This window comes from Macrosteles quadrilineatus, unplaced genomic scaffold (assembly GCF_028750875.1).
Source record: "Macrosteles quadrilineatus isolate MER2022 unplaced genomic scaffold, UCM_ALF_1.0 Scaffold_1__1_contigs__length_201487025, whole genome shotgun sequence".
Classification (NCBI taxonomy): Eukaryota; Metazoa; Arthropoda; class Insecta; order Hemiptera; family Cicadellidae; genus Macrosteles; species Macrosteles quadrilineatus.
Window position 1 is genome coordinate 56,472,410 of NW_026542594.1, and position 24,032 is coordinate 56,496,441.

Consider the following 24,032-nt stretch of genomic DNA (forward strand, 5'->3'; position numbering starts at 1 on the left):
TGTCATATATACAGTATCCAAATTCCGTATATAATACAGTATTTGGATAGGTCTCCTTCCAATTTATCGATTGAATGACTACAGAGAAAACGATCAAATATGAGAATGGGAGTTATCAAAGTTTGAGCGAAAGAGAATAATTTGAATGTTTGATAGCCACACATTATTTTCTTGATCAAACTGAGTATTTACCTCTCGTAACAGAAGTAGAAGGGAAAGTTAAAGGTTTACAGGACTGAATCTGTGGGTAGTGCAACCGCTTGATACCTGTGCATTTTATGGGAGAAAGCGCGGTTCGATTTATCCTCACATAGCAAATAAAATCACTGCACCGAAGCTTAATAGTCTACGAACAAAAATGCCGTTCCTCATCGATGCACACAATTAATCTTGATGAAACGACAAAACAGTCCACAGTGAGCAAAGACAATGAAAAAATCTCACGACTTATTTAACCACTAGAACATAATATTCTATTTGAGTCAAAAGTTCTAAAGCAAAGAGGGCTAAAGTTTAATGCAAATGTACAGTAGTTTCATTGTTCCATTTTAAGTTTAAAACACTTGAATTATGTAGGCGACATCTTAGCAGCCGTGTGAGGGTGTGTGAACGTAATTTGACCCCGGGGGCCTCCCCCCCCCCCAGCAGATGTGGTGCCACCTGGCGACCGAGCCACACTTGACTACCTTCCTTCCTTCCGGCCATCCATCCTCTGACCACACTAAACTTTAGTACAATAGGACAATCCAACGTAACATGCCGATATACTATTAGGTCATACTCTTCGAGAGTTAATTAAAACTTGCTTTACTTTGTAAAATGCAGATAATAAAGCAACATTACGTTTTGGCATAATACAGTTGTAATAGGAACTACTACCAATTTCATTTACCCATTCCGGAGTCAGTCATGAAATTCTAAGCTAATTTACTAAAAAACAAGACATTAAAAGAGCAAACCACTCAATTTTAAGAGTCAATCACCAGCTGTGTACGTTGTTGTATTTGCAAGTCCTATATTAAACTATACCCAACGATATAAACCACTCTGTACCAATATCTTCTGGGTAAAGCGATAACCGAGTGTATTCACTCACTTTCTCTCATCATCTAATGGGGTTTAAAAAAATATTTAATTTCGTAGTTTTTGGACGTGGAACACTACTACCTTCATCAAGTGACCTCATCTACATCACACAGATCGAACAATGTGTTTGTATACTCGTAAACATGAGCCACATGTTAGTTTTGCAAACACAAGCCGATGGGTTAATCTCGAAGGGAGGGTTTCATTCACAACTCCGCGGCGCGGCGGAGAGGTAGGACGTAGTAACGGTGGCCGAGATTTCACTTTCTCTGGGTAGAGACAGGAAGCCGAGGGACCGGAAACCCTCCCTCCCCCTCACTGTCAACACGATGAACACCTTGCCAAACACGACCCTCCTGAACACGGAGCAACCTGCACACTGCACACTGCACAGTAATACAACACTCAGGCGCCTCCTGTACAGTGTACACCAGCAGCAGCAGAGTGTTTCCACTCATATTATGTATGCCCACTCCACAGCTACGTGTGAACAATTAATTAATGGCTATAAAGGCTCAGTGATTCTAGATTTAAATCATCTGTGTTAGGTACAGACAAAGTGTGTTTTCTGACAAGAGAACTAGTTTTAAAAGTACTGTAGATTATACTATTAATTTCGTTTAAAATTTGTAACCCGTAAAACGTCGAGTCCTTCTTCTCAATTCTGATACCTGATAACTAATAACATACAACATACCTATAGAGATAGTCTATGTCTGATCCAAGATTAAATAATTTTAAAATGTAATTACAATACTGTAACAATAACAATTTATTGGAAAATTTTCAAAGTTCATTATAACTCACCAATATAATCATAGCCAATATAATCTATGCGATTATCGTAGTCTATTAAGGCCCTTTTTATACTCTGCGGCACGCCGCACGCCGCTGCGTCCTAAAGACGGTGACACACTATCGATCTTTTCCCCGAACAAGACCCCGAACCGAGCAGGGAGAAGGGAGAAGGGAGGTCGAAGGGAGGATGTTCGATAGTGTGTCACGGGTCCGTACACCGATCAAGACGCCGAACAAGACATCAGGCCGAGCAGGGAGACGAGCGCTCTGGAGGCGGTTTTTTGGCGAAAGATCAAAGAAAAGATCGGTCCGATGTACGGTCCGATGTACGATAGTGTGTCACGGTACATTTTTGCCCCGAACATCGTCGCGAGCGCCGCACCGAGCGGCCGCCTGCGCTAGCATTGATAGTTCCGCGCTCTCACTCGCACACACTCTCTATCTCTCTCCAAACTTCCTTTTGCCGCGCTCGGTAGAATTCGTCTGGTCTTGGTCATGTTCGGGGAAATGTTCGGAGTAAAATTTTGCTGATATTTATCTCCCTTCTCCCTTCTCCCTGCTCGGTTCGGGGTCTTGATCGGGGAAAAGATCGATAGTGTGTCACCGCCTTAAGGCCTTATGCATACTGTACCTTTTTGTGGTAATTGAATAACAATCGCTATTGATAAATGTTGATACCTTATTATTCGCATATTGTACTTTGTACCAATGACTTGTACAAATAAACAAAACAAGAAAATTGTGTGGGTTGCTGTAGCAGATCATAGAACAGCTGACCGGGGCGGGGGCCAGCGGCCAAACACCAGCACCGGGCAGGTGAGAGAGAGAGAGAGAGAGGGGCAGCATGACCTTGATTCTATCTCTCTCGCACCCTTGCAAAGTTCTCACAACTGTTGTGGTTCTCAACGTTGCAGGTTGGTCAAGTTCAACTGATTACTAAACACCAGTTTCCACCTCAAATAATTGAAATGCCACAAGCTGATTGTCCGTTACTTAAACTACGTTTAACGTATTCGAGTCCTTGCCAGTTCCGAGCAAGGTAAAGTAACTTAACGAATGTGTCTTATCTTTTAAGACCCGAGTGCTCGGATCGCATCAAATACAAATTGGAAACCTAACCTATAGCACTATTATTCTAACAGTACACACATTATGATGCACGGATTATTACAATCGCAGAGACACCCTAATAAAATGAATTGACCATAACGTTTGGCAATCCGCAAGATCGTATACCACAAATCCAGATTTCTGTCTGGTGGGTTGTAGTGGTGTAGTGTGTTGCGTGCCGGGTGTGATTTGACCCTTGGCCGAGGGGGACGACAATTGTTTGATCTGTGACTCTGGTGTCGAGTGTCGAGTGTGCGGGCGTGAGGCCTGAGTGATGTGGATTTAACTCAAGTAGAGCACAGACACTCTAAATACAGTACATTATTTTGAAATATCAGTTATGAAACTCAAGAGTATAGTCCAGTAGCTGAGGGGGTTTGAGCATGCATGAAAGTAGTACGCAATGTTATTGCTGATTATTCTAATATGGACTGTGGTGATCAAAATTACGTATGTCGCCTATTTCAAAAGTGGTCGATAAGGTGGGGGGGAGGGGGCAAACATGGCGGTTTGCGCTATGCGTTAAAACGCTGATAGTTCGAAAACGGTAAAAGATAGAACATCGGTTAAAACGTCGTTGGAATTCTAAAAATATGGACAACAATAATGGTTATTGGGTCCGAGGTCGTATCTCTATAAATAAACAAGTTATTGTATAAAATATGTAAAAATGGACTTTTCGTGTAGATTTTTTACCGAAAGTAGAATTAATTTGTGAGTGTCGCAAAGAAGTAATATGAAATATCTTTGCTGATAATTGTAATATGGAATGTGGTGATAAAAAATACGCATGTCACCTACTTTTCAGGTGGTCGAGAACTTGGGGGGAGGGGGGCAAAGATGGCGGAACGCGCTATGCATCGAGACGACTGTAGCTCGAGAACGGTACGAGATAGGACATCGGTTAAAACGTAGTTTTAATCCAAAAAATATTACCAATAGAAAAGGTCATTGGGTAAAAAGTTGTATCTTAACTAATAAAAAAGTTATAACAATAATAAATTTAACAAAATCTACATCGTACAGCTATCTTTTTCGAAAATCGTATGGATTGTTGATAAATAATAGTGTAATTCCTTAATTACTCGGCTATATAATAACTAGATGCATTTTCTTATAAGAAAAAAATATATTATTACGAATACATTTGGTTTAAAATGTAAAACACGGCCTCCAAACTACATATAATACTTGGGTTTTCGCCGCAATCAAATGCATAATACAGACTACCACTACAAATCCAATTTTAATTATTATAAAGTTGAAGGTTATTATAATATGATTATGTAACAGATTCTTATTCAGTTATGCCAGTTATTCAGTTCTTACTAAGGCCTCTCGCCCACTATACGATTTCGGTCGTACGACACTGTGTCGTACGATATTCTTATCATCTGTGTGGTCCTCGCCCACTTTACGACACTTTGTCGGATAAATGGCCAGTTGCTCGGTAGCCCTGGAAGAGTGAGGTGTGGGTGTATTGCGCAATATCTTAAAACAGTGGTTCTGTATAAAATAGTAAAACAATGATTCCGTTACGTGTTGTTGCAATGTGGCTGCTGTGGCGATAGTGGCCAATGTAGGCCTACAGCATTAAAGAAACATTTATTTTTATGTGTAAATTATTTTTTAAGTTAATGTATTTAAAGAAATTTTCAAATTATATTAGTCCATGCATTTTACAAGTTTTTAAATATACCATAACTATCATAGGGTTTTGGGATAGTCTGGTAAAAAGTATGTATGTTAAATTGTTTTGGATTAGTTTTTAAATAGATTTAATTTTATCATTATAATCTACAAAAAATTATATTTATAGGTTTTAGTGAAACTTTTTTACACAATATAATTAATAATTAAGATTATACAATAATAAATAATAGCCAAACTAGCAAATTGTTTCAATAATTATTTTGGTATATTTACTCATAAGTGATGCAATATTTAGACATAATATAAAGAAAAATATAAACAAATTGTAAAAAATAAATAGGAATATCAAAATTACGCAAAATAATGGTTGAAAAATAAGACCAAGTGATATATCAAACATTACTGTATAATAAAAAAGTATGCATGAATTGTAAAAAATATTTATTCACGATAAGAAATACGCAAAGTGATATAACAACTATAATAATGACGAAGTATGAGTTAATTGCAAAAAGTATAGGCCTACAGTATATAAGACTACTGGGGAGAACGCACGACATACGATAAAAATCGTATAGTGGGCGAGCGCCCATTTGATCGTACACGCCACTGCGAGTTAGACAGTCGTACGACAGTCGTGTATCACAGTGGCAGTGGACGACTGCTTCACGACAGTTTGTCGTAGTCGTGAGATTATCGTACAGTGGGCAAGCTCTCATAAGATCCAATGGTTCACTGCGGAAATGTTGTCGTTCCGACACAGTGTCGTACGACCGAAATCGTATAGTGGGCGAGAGGCCTAACAGTTGTGCCGATATCAGCAGCACTGCGCAGCAATTATGACGCAACCTATCGGACGAACCCCAAGGCGTTTGGAGGCCGTGTTTTACATTTTAAACCAAATGTATTCGTAATAATATATTTTTTTCTTATAAGAAAATGCATCTAGTCGAGTCCATATTACAATAATCAGCAATAACATTGCGTACTACTTTCATGCATGCTCAAACCCCCTCAGCTCCTGGACTATAGGTCTCGCCACCGTAAGTTGAGGCAGCCCAGAAGGACGGGCAGGGTCATTATCGGCCGGTCCCGCCCGACCCTTTATAATCCGATTAGTGACACTTCCGTGAACGCTCTAGTTCCATAATTGTCATGAACAAAGTTAAAAACCGACGTATAAATTTAGTCTTTTACATTAATAACGTCGATTTAAAAAACATTTCCGTTTTTGTCCCATCAAAATCGGACAATGTTTACGGTTTTTGGATTTTGGGATCTACACTACTTTGTTTTTTGTTTATAGCTCACAAACCGTAAACATTGTCCGATTTTAATGGGACAAAAACGGAAATGTTTGTTAAATCGACGTTTTTAATGTAAAAGACTAAATTTATACATCGGTTTTTAACTTTGTTAATGACAATTATGGAACTAGAGCGTTCACGGAAGTGTCACTAATCGGATTATAAAGGGTCGGGCGGGACCGGCCGATAATGACCCTGTCCGTCCGTCTGGGCTGCCTCAACTTAGGGTGGCGAGACCTATAGTAGCCTAGTTTTGACAAGGGACACACTAGTAGCAGCAATCAGTGGTGGTTGTCTATGTGTATGTGTATCGCTTGTAACGTGTTGACATCTCTGTGGGGGAGGGGGGGGGGGTTGGAGATTTAGGAGATTGTTTCAAATTAAGCGGTACTGAGAGAGTAACGAGCTCAGCAATGGGCACATCCGCTGGCCCAGACAAAGCCACGTCTGCCGTCGACGCGACGTCGAGCTGCTCATTCATTCATTTCGTCCACAGAGATAACGTTATATATTATTCAAAAAACGTATTTGGCAATTTTAGCAAATCAACGATACCATGATATCATACTTGACTTCGTCAGAGAACTAACCTCCGTTTTGAGGTCCCTAGAGGCCAAAAACACCATCCGTTCAAATTCATATATATATATATATGAACAATATATATATATGTATATAAATGTATATATATATATATATATATATATGTGTGTGTGTCCGTCAGCACGATCACTCGAGCAAAAATGATCCGATTTTGATGAAATTTGGTACAAACGTGTAAACGTACGTTTATTCGAACGAGTTCGCGATCCAGCATGATCGGACGATGGGAACGGGGGTTTACGGGGGGTTTTATGGGGTAAAAATAGGTTATTCCCATTTTTGACCCAAAACACATAATATTTAGCAATTTCTTTCCAAACCAAGAAAGCGTAGAGCTGTAGAGCTTAAAAAACAAATAATTTAGTATATTGAAGCGTTATTACGCGCCTAATGGTTACGGAGAAAATTTAAAAAAAATTGTAAATTTAAAATTCCCATGTTATTCTTATGGAGAATAAGTAAACTGTTGTAGTTTGCTTGTTTGTGAACATATTTTGATCAAATTTGGGAAATGTTTTCATTTCTTACTAACTATTCACATTTTACAAAAAAAAAAAAAAAAAAAAAAAAAAAAACAGTTTTACCCTCCCTGATGCAGCAAACCTAAGTACTTGTTAAACTAATTCTATTTAAATCAAGAATAAATGTTATATTTTTAAGTAGACATTTCAGTGTAAATCCAATCAGTCAAATGGAAATTCGCTTAGTCTGCAGGTTTGCTGCGGCGGGGGTATTTATGTATTAGGGTTGCAACAATTCCGATACGAGACGCAATTCAGTCAATAGTAGGATAATGTGATCAATGGTATTCATGGGGGACTGATAATTTAATTAAGAGCATATATACAATGTACATCAGTCTAGTTTTGTTTTGTCACAATTATTGTTATTACAATAGAAATGTTCTTCTACGTAACTTCTGTACAGCACTATTATTTTTCAAATTTTCTGTATTTTCAAAAAAAATCCCAAAATAACATTACATATTTAAAGAAATATTATGTATTTTTCGAAATCCCAAATCATTCACTACCTCAAAGCACTTTTTGGAATAATGACGTAAAACAACTCTATTCCTTACCCGGAATTATGACAAGAAATACAAATTACCATAAATTAATTGATCAAACCTTTACAATACAATAGTTAAGTCCATTACACAGGGACAGAGACAGAGGCTCTGATAACATGGACAGTGGTGATAGCGATATGGCGGTATCTTATCCGACCCACGCACAGTATAATTGTGTTCATAGAACTCGATATACAATCTGAGCTACCACGCAGATAGCGGCCTCAACATCCGCCAGCGCCAACCGCCAACTACTGTACCACTACACTACCTTACTTCTCTGTTATATACTCCATTCTAGTTCAACGTGCAGTGCAGGATGGGCGAGCTATAGCCATCGAAGTGTTATATACCTCGGTCACACTAGGCTGTTTAGCAGCCGCTGCTAACCAGCCGCTGGTAAATATTGCCAGCAGCCAGCGGATATCATACATTACTGGAAACATCATACAGCACAGTAATTATAACATGATATGATATGCAATGATATGTGTCCTGTAAAATTTGTTTAATTTGCCTTTGTTTCTGTCTTGTTTTGTATTTTGCTTGTTGTAGTATTTATTCTGTTGTTATAACTAGTGTTATGAATGTCTCATGTAATGTCAGTCTGTAACTATATTTTATTTTGCTTGTTAATGCATGTATTATTTTATAATGAGTCGGATAAATCAATGCAATTTGAAATCTATCTTTTTCTAGTCTTTGTGTATAGTGTATGTTGTATTTTTCCATGTATTTACAATCCTTGTATTCATTTTTGTGTAAACCATCTAACCATCTTGCTTTGATGCGTTATTGTGGCTATTTGCCGTAGAAATAAATAAAAATGTGGATTGCGACAATTATCCTCGCAACCCTCTCAAGGCACTTTGCTCCAGTTCGCTGACTTCCAAAATTGTGCCTTTTGTTTTTTATAGGCTGGTATTTTGACTAAAATATTTTATTTTTTGCTTAGACATGGCTTAGCTTGGATTATTAGTAAACGCGTGCAATGACAACCCAATGCTAAAGGAGTTGTAGAATAAGTCACAGTTAGGCACATATATCACCCACTGAAACGTGATGATCACTTAAGAAAAACTTAATAGGTACCTATGGCTGCGAAAATGGTATGTATGTTGAGGTATGCTCTGCACATATCAAATCAAATCAAAACATACTTTATTTCCAAAAAATAATACAGAATATAAATTATAACATAACTTCCGTTATGTTATATATTCCATATATATAACATTGCTCATCCTACTCATCTCTATACTATATACTAGTTTCATTAGTTATATCACGGGGCCTGATGATTTAGGACGACTAGCAGAGCTGAAAGCCTGAAACTGGCGTTTAAAAACAGTTCAGGAAGGAAACACAAAACTTATTTCATTTCAGCTTTTGATTTCGGACATTACATTTTACAATTGCTACTCCTATGATATTAGTTATCGTTGCAATTGGTTTCCAATATTTGGCCACTTTCAGTTGACATGTGCTAGTAGGCGAATTTCCATGCCTCTGAAGATCTGAAGTCATTGTGCTATATGTAGACTAGATCTGAGAGGGAACATCACTCGTATCGTAGGATGATACAAGTAAAGCGCATGCCTATGCTGATGACATAGCGCTTGTTGCTAGACGCCCTGAAGACCTAAAAGAAATGTTTCAGACTATTGAAGAGGAGGCTAATCGTATGGGACTGGAAATAAATGAGTAAAGACACACTACATGAAAATGTCTGAAGCGGAAGCCAAAAGATGAATATAAAACTTGGATGTAGGCAACTATTTCTTTTAAATGTGTGGTAGGTTTGTTTACCTTGGGGCAGAGCTGAATAGCAAAAACACTGTTGCGCTAGAAATCGCAAACCGAATCATGGCTGGTAAAGAGCCTATTATGCTAACCTTGGGATCCTCAAATCCAAGCTGATAACCCGCAAGACAAAGATGAAGCTGTACAAGACTCTTTATAGGCCTGTTGTTACGTACGGTGCAGAAACCTGGTCCCTATCCACAGTGAACACAAACACATTGAGAGTGTTCCAAAGGAAAATAATAATTAATAAGAATAAGAATACTAATACATGGAGCGTTGAAAAAGTGGGATAGATAGAGGATATTAAAGAAACTAGAAGTAAATGGCATTTTGCAAGGGGGGGGGGTATTGTGCACTTCATCAAAGCAATGAATACACAAACTATAGATCAAAGCAAGAAAAGATCGGTTGGAGACCATGTGGAGAGAATGTCTTAAGGAAGCCAGCCCAAGAACTGTTATACCAGAACATGGAAGGGACTAGGAGAAGGGGTAGGCCGAGAAGAAGATGGCTTGATGAAGTGGAGGATGACCCGAGGACGTTGGAGAGAGATGGCGCAAGATCGAGCCGATTTTAGGCGAATTGTAGCGGAAGCCAAAGGCCATCAAGAAACTCAGCAATGCGCTTCTCAGTGTATATCATTACGCGAGTTTGTTGTCATCAGTTTGAGGATATTCACAACTCACATAGGTGAGGTGTCGGTGTCGGCTCTCTTGTGTTGGCGCTATCGCCCTAGACAGGAAACCCCCCCCCCATCACCAGCACCAGCACCAGCACCACCGGGCACAGCCACTACTGTGAGAACTGGGAACATTGGGCACCGGAAACGCTTACACGATACGCTAAAATATTGTGCAAACCAACCACAGAAACTAGGACAATAATTAGATGAATCATTAATCTGCTCAATAATTTACTGAGTAGTATATTCCAGTTGTATTTTCATTAGTTATTGTACGGTTAGGTTTTTGCGATGCAATTTAGTCAGTGAATTGACATGTTGAAATCTAATTGTGAGGATTAGATGATCAGGTTTCAAATAATCGAACTATAATACAATGAAAACGGCAAACACCAAACCGTTCATTCTCGTCTTAATACGATTTTCAACTGATCTGACTGATTTTGATCAGCAGACATATAATTTTGACTATCGATACAAATAATGTTTTTAATTCAGGTAAATAATCAATTTGTTTTTTCTTTTAGTTTTGTTAGGCAAATGAGATGGGGACGCAACTGAGCTTATTTTACTACTAGATACGTTTGATTGATCTGCAAGTGTGTGTTAACATTTAAGTGGCTGCAATTTGGGTTGGCTTGAAAGAAAACTGGTAATTTACGTTGGCATGTTATCCATCTGAAATGCGCGAAATTGTTGATTACGAATCTCTTATTTAGAGCAAGAGAAATAATCAACATACAACATCCCCCAATCCAATAAACTGTCCTACTTTCTACTGCGTTTAGGGACTCAAATGTTTGCGTGTTACAAGGACACAGGAGTAAAAATGACACAGTTTAAGAATACAGTATCAGTACAGCACACACAAAAAATCCTCATTGATATAACTCCTCGACCATGAGACTATATTTGCATTGAACCGTTCAAATCAATACAGTAGGCTATTGTAATATATATTGTAATTGTAATCTATATTTCTATTGTGTGCCTATGTTGCCGTAAAATCGAAATTAGATTCATAATGATACAAGCAAGCTTAAAGGTTTAAGGGTGCGTTCACAAAGAAAGCTGGCTACAAGTAACATTTTCACAATAAAAACTTGCCTTTCAAGCTAGTTTTTTGTCAAGTGATGAAGAGTTATTTTTGATTGAAAATGTCGTAGAATGGAAAGTCGGTGTTCATCCAATTCCTTGCCAACAAGGGCTTTTAACCAGCTTTCTTTGTGAACGCACCCTTAAACCTTTAAGCTTGCTTGTATCATTATGACGAGTAGGCCATCCACGTTCATTGAAAAGGGGGGGGGGATCCAGTGGTCGGACCTCGGATGCTGGAAGCTAGGGTTCAATCCCCAGCAATCACCAACTAGCCTACGTGACAAGCCCTCTCTCTCGCTCTCAACATTCGTATCTTCGACTTTCCTACTTATCGTGTAATGGTTGGTAATCAAGGGCAAGATGAAGAATGTAGCAACGACAAGACGAAGAGTGAGAGTACTTTGTACAATGATAATGGAGTTTAAAATAAATATGTATGTGATGGGAGGCAGTGGAGCGGAGATCCTGAGGCGGGGCCTGGGCTGTGGGGCTGACGGCGCGGCGGCGGGGGCGGCCTTGGCACACGGGCACTCGACCTGTGTGTACACACACATGCGTACTTGCGTATACAAAACAAAAGTATTCCAATGCTAGTCTGAGTGCAGAATCTGAATTCTATAGAATGCCTAGCCACTCTGTACGATCACTAAAAGTTTAAGGCAAAGTATGAAATGAAGATGAATTTATTCACCTTGACCAGACATTGTGTATAACGCCTAGGGATGTTATAGAATACTCACAGTTTTGTAAAAAAAAAAAACATTAGATTTCCTCTAAAAACTATTTATTTTACAACATAGAAATATATTGTATATGGTTTGGTCAGGTTAATTGATTAGCATTTATTAGAATTTCCCATATTGGGAAAACGTTACCGTGGGTCTCTAGGTAAGACTCAGCCCAGGGACCATAGATCTCTATATAACATTACAACTATGATTTTAAAGAATAAACAATAACAATTAAAAGCCAGTAAAGAAATTATTAATTATTTAAAAAATGTATAACTCAGCTGTTTGTTGTCCGATCTTTAAGATCTAGGTGTCGTTTGATTTGGCATAAAATTTCCTAAATTTTGTTATCCTTGTGTTTTTTTTGTAACTCTAGTGGCTTTCATGTAATTTGAGGTCAAAGATTTTAGATGGCCGCCATTTTGAAACGGCTTTAGTCAACGAAATGAAATTTTGCATGTTTGTGTAACACGTTAAAATACACAAGTGTGTCAAATTTAAAGTTTGTACCTCGATTCAAACTCGAGTTATAAAGTTATTTATAAAAATCACATACAGACAGACAGACGGAAAACGAGGCTCCGGCGACCCATGTTTATAATGTAAAATATTCATGTATTAACCCAAGGAATAATCCTGTGAATTTTTTCGAGAGAGCTCACAAACACCCTGTATTAGCAGTTGTAATAACATAGAGATCTATGCCTGGGACAGAGTTACTTTTCTGTTTTAAGGCCCAAAACCAGGGGCAAAAATATGTGTAGGCCTATGTGTGTCCGTTTGAATGATAACTCGTGTTAAAATTACGAGGTTTATATTAAATTTGGTACAAACGTGTGAACCTACAACTAATTATTTGAACGAGTTCGCGAACCAGTATAATCGGATTATGGTAACGAAGTTTTATAGGGTAAAAGTTTATTTTTCCCATTTGCATATTACTTGACATTATGATCAAAGATAATTTTTGACAAGAAGCTTGGTCACCATTTTTTGCGCCATATATGTATGACTTGCGAATTATTAACCTAATCTAGTTAGAAAGCCTTAAGCCGCATTTACACCAAAGTCTTCCAGTCTCGCGTTTACACCAAAGTTGTGGAGAACTATTACTACTATAAGAACTATACTACTAATAGTGGAAACCTGTTGTCCCTGGTCCCTCCACGCACCCTGGGTGTGACGTCGGGCGGTAGCCAATTCTTTGGCAACAAGTTTTCCACTACTTACTCAAAATTAGAGAGGATCAACTTTTGGTTTTGAACAAAAAAAATCTTCCACTAGTGAGACCAACGTTGAGTTGTAAACTTTTATTTGTAATTTTTTGGCTGTCAACTTTTTTGTTGTCAACTTTTGGTTGTCAACTTTGGTGTAAACGCGGCTTTAGTCACCACAAGCACGAAGGATGTGCGGCATGGGGCCAAGGATCGTAGCGCCAGGTAGATTGGGTTAAGGCGAGGTTTAAACCCGCTGATCATTACTGCGGCGAAAATTAAATCAAGGTTTACATTTATCATGGTATGAACCGCCCATTGGAACCCTTCCGCATCCGTAATGCGAACAGAGGTTAAAACTCGCAATGCAATTTTAATGGAAGAATTGTTTACATAAATTGTCAAAATGTTCAAAAAAACTGGATGATTTTCATGAGTATGATTTCAAAGTTCTAAAGTGATTTTAATCAATACCAGTTAACTTAAATGTCGTTGATTCCTCTTTTTAGGATTGATTGATGTTCATCTTATCAAGCACGCTGCTTGAATAATAAAACACGACATAAAAATTACATTTGGGTACTGTTGACGTTCAACTAAAGGCCATGTCTCACCAACCAAACATGTTCGTCGAACATATTTTTCAGCCGAACATTGTTCGGTGTCGGTTTGGTTGAGACGCCTTTTCGAACATTCTGACCGTCATGGTGGGAACCGGAAAGTGTTTTGTATTAATTTTTTGATTGATTGTAAAATCAGCTTCGGTTAGTTATAGATAATTATAGCATTGCGATAATTAGCTTCTTGTTTCGAAATTGTTGGCCCAATCAGTGATATTAGTAATTCAAAATCCTCATCACAAAACCTTGTAAAATTAGTGAATAAGCAACTCGCTGTCAGTTCTGCACTCATTTGTTCCTCCAAACAGTGGTCTCTGCCTCCAACGAGGAGGTCGACGAGTGGACATGAGCAAATTAATAAGCAGCTGGTATGCAAGCTAAAACGACGACACTGTGTAGATGTACTCATCATTTCACAAGATCAGCAACTGATCAAAATGTTCATCCGATTTTTATGTTCGCGAACAGTGTTCAGCGGATATGTTCAGTTGGTGGAGACGGGGCTTAAACTTGAGGTTTAAAGTAATTTCAATAAACAGGTGATATCAAAACAATTGATCGCACCTGTTGTAATTGTGTTTACTAGTTCAAAGATCCCAAGACTCCATTAAACAGCCAAAGGGGGGAATTATTGTAAATTTGCAATCCTCATTAATCTACTTGTAATTACCGTGTAGTGGGAGTTGATTACACAACCAAACGAAACCGGTTGGTTGCCGAACCATCATCAGCAGGAGGAGTGAGGACAACAAAGAAAATACACAGAGTGTAAGTGTAAGTGCCCTTGGGCGACGAGTTGACACAAAAAGTCAATTATTATCCGTGGGAGCGGGTCATGTTAATGTTAATACGGCGAGTGTGTGTGTGTGTGTGTGTGTGTGTGCAGTGTGCAGGTGTCTGGACATTGCGGTACTGTAGAACAGCACAGGTGCGAGGTGCGCCGGATATAGAGGCAAAGGGCATGAGAACCCTTTATATCATGTCTAACTCCACCAATCTTTATATCATGTCTAACTCCACCAATATCCAGCACATCAATGTAGCTGTTAGCCGTGGTGTAGTAGTCTGGTGGTGACCTGCGGCGACACCCCGAGCTCCGTGCAATATCCAGCACATCAATGTAGCTGTTAGCCGTGGTGTAGTAGTCTGGTGGTGACCTGCGGCGACACCCCGAGCTCCGTGCAATATCCAGCACATCAATGTAGCTGTTAGCCGTGGTGTAGTAGTCTGGTGGTGACCTGCGGCGACACCCCGAGCTCCGTGCAATATCCAGCACATCAATGTAGCTGTTAGCCGTGGTGTAGTAGTCTGGTGGTGACCTGCGGCGACACCCCGAGCTCCGTGCAATATCCAGCACATCAATGGAGTGGCGCGTGGCGAGGCAGGTAATTGTGTTGATCCCCCCGGCGCGGCGACTGATTGATTCTCACTCAACTGAGTACTGAGCACTGAGCAGGATTACACTGATCCCACTGTTGCTCAACAGAGCGATGCAACGGCACCATTTAATTAAACTCATTTATTGGTTCCAATCTATAAATAAAATTAATTCAATTAAGTTATTTCAAGAAGGTATTTAGTATTACATGATTTAATAAATTAAAATACAAGGTTGTAAAAAAAGAACAAAAATGAGGTGACATACAATAATGACCTACACTTAAACACTAAGTTACCTTTCACAAAGGCTACTATCCGCTCGTGAGAGAAAGTTGCAATAAAAAAATTAAAAAGGAATTAAATATTTAAGACAATTTCTAACAGATAAATTGGTAATACTGTAGTTAATTATAAACCTGCTTTTGATGTGGATAATAATTGCTGCCACTTGGACTAAAGAAAACGTCCTAGATTAAATCTCAGGAAAAAAGACATTACTACCCTCCCTCCCTCTACCACACTGACGGACACAAGACGAACACATAAATACTTGTTCCAATTCTACAGAGACCTTTCTCTGACCTGGATCTTAAATAATACAGCTTATTATGTACTAAATCGGACTGCGCGTTGTCATAAGTTTATGAGATGTAAAAAAATGCAAATAGCATTTCACCCTTTAAAAATATTGCAAACGAATCAGCGGACTAAAGGGCAAGGAAAGCTGCACTCGCCGATACATTGATGTTATGTTGTGACACTATTATGTTAGTGTTTATAGTCTAGTGGCGAGGTCAAGTGGGAGCGCAAGCAATACATTAGTGCGGATCAGAGGTCAAAGGGCAGCCAAAGCTGCACTAGCCGATACATTGATGTTATATTGTGACACTACTATAGTGTTTATCGTTTAGAGGCGAGGTCAAGTGGGGGCGCAAGCAATTCATTAGTGCGGGTCAGAGGTCAAAGGGCCGCCAAAGCTGCACTAGCCGATACATTGATGTTATATTGTGACACTACTATAGTGTTTATCGTTTAGAGGCGAGGTCAAGTGGGGGCGCAAGCAATTCATTAGTGCGGGTCAGAGGTCAAAGGGCCGCCAAAGCTGCACTAGCCGATACATTGATGTTATATTGTGACACTACTATAGTGTTTATCGTTTAGAGGCGAGGTCAAGTGGGGGCGCAAGCAATACATTAGTGCGGGTCAGAGGTCAAAGGGCAGCCAAAGCTGCACTAGCCGATACATTGATGTTATATTGTGACACTACTATAGTGTTTATCGTTTAGAGGCGAGGTCAAGTGGGGGCGCAAGCAATTCATTAGTGCGGGTCAGAGGTCAAAGGGCCGCCAAAGCTGCACTAGCCGATACATTGATGTTATATTGTGACACTACTATAGTGTTTATCGTTTAGAGGCGAGGTCAAGTGGGGGCGCAAGCAATACTTAGTGCGGGTCAGAGGTCAAAGGGCAGCCAAAGCTGCACTAGCCGATACATTGATGTTATATTGTGACACTACTATAGTGTTTATCGTTTAGAGGCGAGGTCAAGTGGGGGCGCAAGCAATACTTAGTGCGGGTCAGAGGTCAAAGGGCAGCCAAAGCTGCACTAGCCGATACATTGATGTTATATTGTGACACTACTATAGTGTTTATCGTTTAGAGGCGAGGTCAAGTGGGGGCGCAAGCAATACATTAGTGCGGGTCAGAGGTCAAAGGGCAGCCAAAGCTGCACTAGCCGATACATTGATGTTATATTGTGACACTACTATAGTGTTTATCGTTTAGAGGCGAGGTCAAGTGGGGGCGCAAGCAATACTTAGTGCGGGTCAGAGGTCAAAGGGCAGCCAAAGCTGCACTAGCCGATACATTGATGTTATATTGTGACACTACTATAGTGTTTATCGTTTAGAGGCGAGGTCAAGTGGGGGCGCAAGCAATACTTAGTGCGGGTCAGAGGTCAAAGGGCAGCCAAAGCTGCACTCGCCGAAATATTGATATGTTGTGACACTACATGTTAGTGTTTATCGTATAGTGGCGAGGTCAAGTGGTAGAGAGAGCTATCCATTATTGCGGGTCACTGGTCAAATGACAACATATTCATTTACCGTTATCTTTTTATATATCCGCAGTAAACAGCCACACATAGCACACAGCATGATACCATCGCAATGTGTGCGACAACGTTCTACTGGTAGAGCTTATGCCCAGAGTCCACGAGCCTATCAAGCTGCCCTTGCTCATTTCGTCCACAAATGTGCACAGTTTGCTATACCCCTGTATCGACAATAATTATAATTTAAACTCGTTCAAAGTTACCCGTCGTCCTCCCCAATTAATCGCAGGTGGGGCGCGAGCGCGGGTTCCCACCACACAATAAACGCGGGTCGCGGGGGTTACTCACCAGACCGTGTTGTCCCAATTATGCCGGCCAACCGCACCCCGTAATTGCCTATTTATCACTTACTTTCGATTCGATGTCATTTTCCGAAAACAAAGTTTTGCTGACGGAAACAACGAGCACATTTTGATTCCCGGCCCATTGACCTATGGGCTTTGTTGTTTCTATAAAAATTGCCGTACAGTACTATCCATTTTTCCCCACAAAAAACTATAAACGACATTTTAATAAGTTTTTGTCATATTAAATGGCTTTTACATTCAATTTTTTATCTTTTACATAATCTCAAACATATTTTAACTAAGAAATTTCTACAATAACTCTGTTTCTAAATTTGGACAATTTGTAATCACAAATAAATATTGACAATTTGAATAATTTTGCAAAGTTGGTTGTTTATTGCCGTATGAAAAATTACATTGTGATCGATAAAAGGGGTAATATCTTTAGCTAGGGTGAAGAATTGTCCTCTTATTAATTAATTATTCCTTCCATCATCAAAAGTGTATGTTTAGTTTTAACTCCAAAATAGGCTACTTGGCCTTTCTGGGTGAATAGTAATTTAACGCTAGAGGTCGCCCGTGGTCGAAAACTATGTGTTGAGCAAACTTCTCTATTTTCACCCCACGCTGTAAATAAAATATGGGTTAATTTGTTTCGATTTTCTGTTTAAATATTTCGTTGTTATTTCGTCACCAGCATTGGCAACCCAAAAGGTCCACGTAATTTTTTTAAATGTTAAATTAATTTCTTGTGCTTAATTTTGAGCCTATTTTAATTTATAAAGGGATTCTGCACATCTACAGGCAAATATATTTTTTATGAATAGATTTTCCCTGCGATGCACACGAGCTGAGAAAAAAGGTTTTAAGAAACACAATTTCCTAATAATACAGGGTTATTGTTGACCCGATGGTTCCTTGATAATTATTTTTATCACACTTTATTCCAATCAACAGTTTGTGTTATACGACTTGTGACAGTTGCTGGTTATGGTGGTAGTAGTGGCGGCGCTGCTCAGTGTCTGACAATACACAATTAGCGCGGTTCTCACGTGATGACGTCACCCGCCGTGGGAAACTGACGGCAGGTGTCGACCGGACAACCCCCTCCCCCTCCCCATCAACAACCAACAACCTTGATAAGTTATCAGACGATGCCAACACAGACACCGACCGACCGCCGCCGCACACCGCGGCAACTTGCAAACATGTAGGCCTACACTGTACAGAACACACAATCCCGCCTGTAACGAGGATAGTCAAAATTAGTTGGTGATTGGGCATACAACTGAATCGCCGAAAAATCTCATATTTTCACTATTCTTTTTGAAGCGGTTACAACAGAATGGATGAGGCAACAGTACCATCTGCTATCTGTAGGCAGGAATAAAAGACTGGATTTGTCGTTGCTGTACACTGACTACTGAGGTAATAACATCCCACGTAATTTCACAATTCAATAACATCTCTATCGATGATTTAACTAGGTTGTAGCAAAAGCAGTGGCGGACTGGATGATTGACTTGTGAGAGTGCAAGTTTTACACAATATGACATATTTTGCTGTAGAGTACCATACTGTTCACTCATAAAATATTGCCCCTTGTACACGCTCTGTCAAGTACTGTATCAATCAATCAAGTGACTGAGGAGAGGTCACTGAGACACGCTACACGCAGCTTCACTCCGACATGCAACTCTCCTTTGTCAGACATCACCACCGTGATTACCGCATCCAACACACTACACTACACGACATCTCGTAGGGGGGCGGACTGGCATTCAAGTTGAAATATTGGTGGAGTAATGCTCCCAATTAATCGATTTGTAAATGTTAATCTCTCACATTTATTTGTCAGCTGTAACATTTACGCCAATTCGGTCGCGTAACCAGTCGGTTCCCGCCACCGCTGGGCTGTGGGACAACTTTGACCACAATTTCCTGTATTCCATAAAAGACGAGTTTGAAAACCCGGACAGTTTAAACTAGGCTGCTCCGCCCGTCCGACCTGCTGTTCCTCCCTTTAACGGTAGACGTCTTATTTATTGTTCCACCGACGCATTTGTATATTTGCCAGCTTCATTACACTTACTCGCATATGGTAACACTACTGTAGGCTAATATCCACCTGATAAAAGGGTTGCAAAACATCTACCAAGTTGTTATCTTGAAAGACTAATTTTCAATTGATCAGGCTGCGTACTTCACGCGTGCCCATATCCCCCTTATATGGGCGAAGAAAAAAATAAAATAAATTTACACGAACTGTAGAATTTGTTGGTATTTTAACGCCTGCCAAACACATTGAGAACTAAGTAAAAGCTGAACTTATGTCATTACAAGTTTATTTACGAGCTTCCTTGTTGTAAATGTTATTTCTCGACGGGAAACCACGTCTTAGAATGTTTGAATCAAGAAAGTCCACAGTAGGTGAGGTGGGGAAGGGAAGGGCTGCCCGGCTACTGTAATGGCCGGATACAGCTTTCGTCACACCAGCCTCGTTCCCGCTCCTGGGGTAATTAGAGCACTTAGTCGTTAAACAGCGACGTTTATCGGCGATCGGAAACTCGGGAGTGATATCAACAGCCTCATTACCTGAGGGCTGCCGGGCACTGAATACTACATCCCCATGCTGCGTGGTGAAAACTACCTGATGATCGTATTGAAACATAGCAAAGCCGAGGTCTAGACAGTGGGAAACTCTGTAGTGATATCAACAGCCTCATTACCTGAGGGCTGCCGGGCACTGAATACTACATCCCCATGCTGCGTGGTGAAAACTTACTGATGATCGTATTGAAACATAGCTAAGCCGGTCTAGACAGTGGGAAACTCTGGAGTGATATCAACAGCCTCATTACCTGAGGGCTGCCGGGCACTGAATACTACATCCCCATGCTGCGTGGTGAAAACTTACTGATGATCGTATTGAAACATAGCTAAGCCGAGGTCTAGACAGTGGGAAACTCTGGAGTGATATCAACAGCCTCATTACCTGAGGGCTGCCGGGCACTGACTACTACATCCCCATGCTGCGTGGTGAAAACTTACTGATGATCGTATTGAAACATAGCTAAGCCGAGGTCTAGACAGTGGGAAACTCTGGAGTGATATCAACAGCCTCATTACCTGAGGGCTGCCGGGCACTGAATACTACATCCCCATGCTGCGTGGTGAAAACTTACTGATGATCGTATTGAAACATAGCAAAGCCGAGGTCTAGACAGTGGGAAACTCTGTAGTGATATCAACAGCCTCATTACCTGAGGGCTGCCGGGCACTGACTACTACATCCCCATGCTGCGTGGTGAAAACTTACTGATGATCGTATTGAAACATAGCAAAGCCGAGGTCTAGACAGTGGGAAACTCTGTAGTGATATCAACAGCCTCATTACCTGAGGGCTGCCGGGCACTGAATACTACATCCCCATGCTGCGTGGTGAAAACTTACTGATGATCGTATTGAAACATAGCAAAGCCGAGGTCTAGACAGTGGGAAACTCTGGAGTGATATCAACAGCCTCATTACCTGAGGGCTGCCGGGCACTGACTACTACATCCCCATGCTGCGTGGTGAAAACGTACTGATGATCGTATTGAAACATAGCAAAGCCGAGGTCTAGACAGTGGGAAACTCTGGAGTGATATCAACAGCCTCATTACCTGAGGGCTGCCGGGCACTGACTACTACATCCCCATGCTGCGTGGTGAAAACTTACTGATGATCGTATTGAAACATAGCTAAGCCGAGGTCTAGACAGTGGGAAACTCTGGAGTGATATCAACAGCCTCATTACCTGAGGGCTGCCGGGCACTGAATACTACATCCCCATGCTGCGTGGTGAAAAATTACTGATGATCGTATTGAAACATAGCAAAGCCGAGGTCTAGACAGTGGGAAACTCCGTAGGGATATCAACAGCCTCATTACCTTAGAGCTGCCGGGCACTGACTACTACATCCCCATGCTGCGTGGTGAAAACGTACTGATGATCGTATTGAAACATAGCAAAGCCGAGGTCTAGACAGTGGGAAACTCTGTAGTGATATCAACAGCCTCATTACCTGAGGGCTGCCGGGCACTGACTACTACATCCCCATGCTGCGTGGTGAAAACTTACTGATGATCGTATTGAAACATAGCAAAGCCGAGGTCTAGACAGTGGGAAACTCTGGAGTGATATCAACAGCCTCATTACCTGAGGGCTGCCGGGCACTGAATACTACATCCCCATGCTGCGTGGTGAAAACTTACTGATGATCGTATTGAAACATAGCAAAGCCGAGGTCTAGACAGTGGGAAACTCCGTAGGGATATCAACAGCCTCATTACCTGAGGGCTGCCGGGCACTGACTACTACATCCCCATGCTGCGTGGTGAAAACGTACTGATGATCGTATTGAAACATAGCAAAGCCGAGGTCTAGACAGTGGGAAACTCTGTAGTGATATCAACAGCCTCATTACCTGAGGGCTGCCGGGCACTGACTACTACATCCCCATGCTGCGTGGTGAAAACTTACTGATGCTCGTATTAAAACATAGCAAAGCCGAGGTCTAGACAGTGGGAAACTCTGGAGTGATATCAACAGCCTCATTACCTGAGGGCTGCCGGGCACTGACTACTACATCCCCATGCTGCGTGGTGAAAACTTACTGATGATCGTATTGAAACATAGCAAAGCCGAGGTCTAGACAGTGGGAAACTCTGTAGTGATATCAACAGCCTCATTACCTGAGGGCTGCCGGGCACTGAATACTACATCCCCATGCTGCGTGGTGAAAACTTACTGATGATCGTATTGAAACATAGCAAAGCCGAGGTCTAGACAGTGGGAAACTCTGGAGTGATATCAACAGCCTCATTACCTGAGGGCTGCCGGGCACTGAATACTACATCCCCATGCTGCGTGATGAAAACTTACTGATATTCGTATTGAAACATAGCTAAGCCGAGGTCTAGACAGTGGAAAACTCGGGAGTACATTCTTAATTGGCTTTACGCAACGTACAGTCATATTTCTCTCGTACTGTCACCCCTCATACATATTAAGCTCAGCACGCTGTAGTAAAAACATCACCAGAGTTTGAAGTCCATAGATTGTACCACTAAACTTCAAAATGTGTTGTTTAAAGACTCCTAGTCTTGCAAAACATATTTCTAATCCAGTAATTCGATATTAAGTGAGGGGGAATCTAGTATCCAGACAAAGGTTTTGGAGTAAAAGCCTAAGTTGCAAAATTTTCAATAGCATTGTTAACATAAGCATGCCAGAATGGAAATTAAAAATGTTTTAGTGATAGTTAAGAATTGGCTAGCAAATCGAAATTTCTAGCTTAAAATGTCTAAAACTTACAATATAAGCTATGATTTGAAAAGTCTAAAAACGTTTTTAAAAACCCCTAAGACGCATAAAAGTAATTGTAATTTTTAAAAGTTGAGGTGATCAGGGCCCTCTCCAAGGTAGGTTCTGCGAGTCATAATTGTCTCTGGGAACCCTAGGCTCAGAGTTAGGTTAGGTGATTATGAGAGCAACAGAGGGAGTGGACGGGAAAGCGGAGTAGCCGCGAGTCGCCGCAGGCAGTGAGAACATGAATGGGAAATTGGTCCAGCGCCAGCGAGAAGCGTGACTGGTCCCGTCAATGGAACTGGTTTCATTCATACAGGCTCTGACTGGTGGCTACTGTGTGGTGTGTGGTGTGTACCGAGACCTGGCTGTGGATATCTATGTACTCGCACAAACATTCAATACGAAAAACGTTGCAGTAGTGCAAAATAAAAACATACGGTGTCAGACTACGATAAAAAAGAACAACCCAAAAAGAGCGACATTACACGACGGATACTTATACAATAGAACATTTTGCAAGGAGGGTTAAAGAAAGATAAGTCTTCAAAGTTAAAGAGAACCGTGGTAGCGGAAAATACAGCAGGGGGACAAATACATGAGTCGCGTTAAATAAATCCACAGAGTAACATAGTATTTAGATTTGCTACACAAAATAGGGTACGGTAGCTGAAAAGTCTGTCAGGTGTCTAGGGGTTAAAAAGACACATACTTACTTCTGAACAATATAAAAGTAACGTTGATTTGATAAGATCATGCCATCAAACAAAAGTATAACCATTTTACGTTAAAGGTATTATTATTAGTTACCTTTACAATCTATTGTTTGAAATAACCGCTTTCACTACTAAAATTTGTCTGTACGCCTATACGGGATTAGTACAAAATGTATCCATAAAGCTTTGTTAAAATTATAATAAGTCTAAGTTTTCAAGTAGGCTATCAAATTAAGGATCATCTTGCTCTATATCATTTTGCTTAGTGATATTTTGCACCATCGATATCCAAGATACTTAGATAAGGTAAATTTATATCGATTGTGTTGTAAACATTGGTGTTGTTTACTTGATTGAATTTACTCGATATTAAAACTGTAAGGTATAATCTATTAATATAACATTTG

General features: G+C 40.4%; 1 protein-coding gene across 3 annotated transcripts in view; it reads right to left on the bottom strand.

The window, feature by feature from the left end:
* LOC128983159 (protein c-ets-2-B) overlaps nucleotides 1-24,032 on the bottom strand; it is a 215,696-nt gene that overhangs the window by 78,747 nt on the left and 112,917 nt on the right. The gene's annotated exons all lie outside the window — the stretch shown is intronic.